The sequence below is a fragment of the Myotis davidii genome, unplaced genomic scaffold (assembly GCF_000327345.1).
Source record: "Myotis davidii unplaced genomic scaffold, ASM32734v1 scaffold69, whole genome shotgun sequence".
NCBI lineage: Eukaryota > Metazoa > Chordata > Mammalia > Chiroptera > Vespertilionidae > Myotis > Myotis davidii.
In genome coordinates, this window is record NW_006300363.1 from 3,218,223 (window position 1) to 3,220,004 (window position 1,782).

A 1,782-nucleotide genomic window follows, 5' to 3' on the forward strand; every position below is an offset into this window, starting at 1 on the left:
CAGCCAATTATTCCCTCTCATCATTGATGTTTCTCTCTCTCTCCCTCTCCCTTCCTCTCTGAAATTGATTTAAAACAATATTTCAACAAGTAATTATATAATGGGATCATCACTTGGTGGAAGTAATAAAGGGAGAGAGGAGAAAAGTTAAGGAAGAGCTGAGGGTCGAGAGGTTTTGTGGTGGGAAGGGGCTTAGTAGTTTGGGAAACTGTCACAAGAACCTCTTGACCAGCGGGTCTCAACCTGTGGGTTGAGACCTCTTTAGGGGTGGAAGGACCCTTTCACAGGGGTTACCTAAGACCATCGAAAAACACATACATTTTTTGTGACTAATCACTATGCTTTAATTATGTTCAATTTGTAACAATGAAATTGGGGGTCACCACAACATGAAGAACTGTATTAAAGGGTGACAGCACTAGGAAGGTTGAGAACCACTGCTCTAGACTGACTCTGAGAGCCAAAGGCAGAGATTTAAAATGAGCCCGAGGAGGTAAGCAGGAGCCAGGCCCTGCAGAACCTTACAGTTCATGGGAGGGACTGTGACGTTCAATCTAAGAGCTTGTTAGAAATGCAGAAACTTGAGCCTTACTCCAGACCCCAAGCCTACTGAGTCATAATCTGTATTTCTGACAAGAATCCCAGATGTTTCTTATATTCATTACGGTTTAAGCAGCACTGGTCTCTATCATGGGAAGAAAAACCCGTATCACCAGCCAAGAGGGTAGGCTCCCAGGCATAGCTGATGCACTTTATTTTGAATACCTTCTGAGACAGGGCTGTGGTTTCTGAAAAGGTATTTAATTTTTGAAAATTAGGTGCATAAGTCCTCGAGAAAGACCTTACTTAACTGCAGGGAGTTTTGTCATAATAAAATTCCTTCGCCTAGAAACATTTCCTGTGGAGTTAGTACTCGTCTTCCTTAAACTGAAGCGGAGCCACATTCACAAAAATGCGATAAGAAGTCGGCGCTTGGCCAGGTCCACCCTTCACACAGCTGGATCGGATCTGAGGCAGCCCAGGTCCCGTGGCAGGTCTGAGCCAACGCGGACTTTTAAAGAAAGTTAAGCTCGTGGCGGTTCTGGCCCTGAGCGCAGCTCTACGTTGAATCTTTAATGCTGAAAATGTAGAGACTTGACAAAACTATTCCGGGGAGTGTGGTGGCCAGGTCTTTCGGCGAGAAGCGTGCACCGCGGAGAGAGCAGCAACTACCCACTGTTGAAGCCCTAGGTGACCTTCGACCTATGACCCGCACCTTGCTCGGCGCTTCCTGGCGCAGCTTCCGCCCCCGCCCCTCCCGCGAAGGGCCGGCCCAAGGGATGTGGGCAGGGCCCTGGAGCCGGCGGTTAGGAGCCTGCCTGTTGGGGGCGGGTCTCGCGAGGGGCGGGATTTGAGGAGGCATCCCCGCATTGGGCTGCCGGGTGTGGGCGGGGCCTAGCGCAGGGCTGGGTTGGACGGAGCGGGGAGTGAGTTGCCGCCTCTGGGTTAACTGGACTCCGGCGGCCAAACCTCCGGAGGCCGGGGAAGGCAGGCCGGCCTGTAGCAGATCCCGGATCTAGGACTTTCCGGGCCGGACCGGAATCAGGACCGGCCCTGCCCCAAACCAGTCTGTGAGGAACTCGCGAACTTGGGTTAGGAAATCCCGGAACCCGGATCAACAAACACCAGAACCGGAATTTAGAGCGGAAAGTCCCGGAGCACGGATCGCGGAGCGGACTCGGCGCGGAGCCCGGAGTCCGGATCGCTGCATCGCCGGACGGGACGGAGTGATGTCTGGCTGTG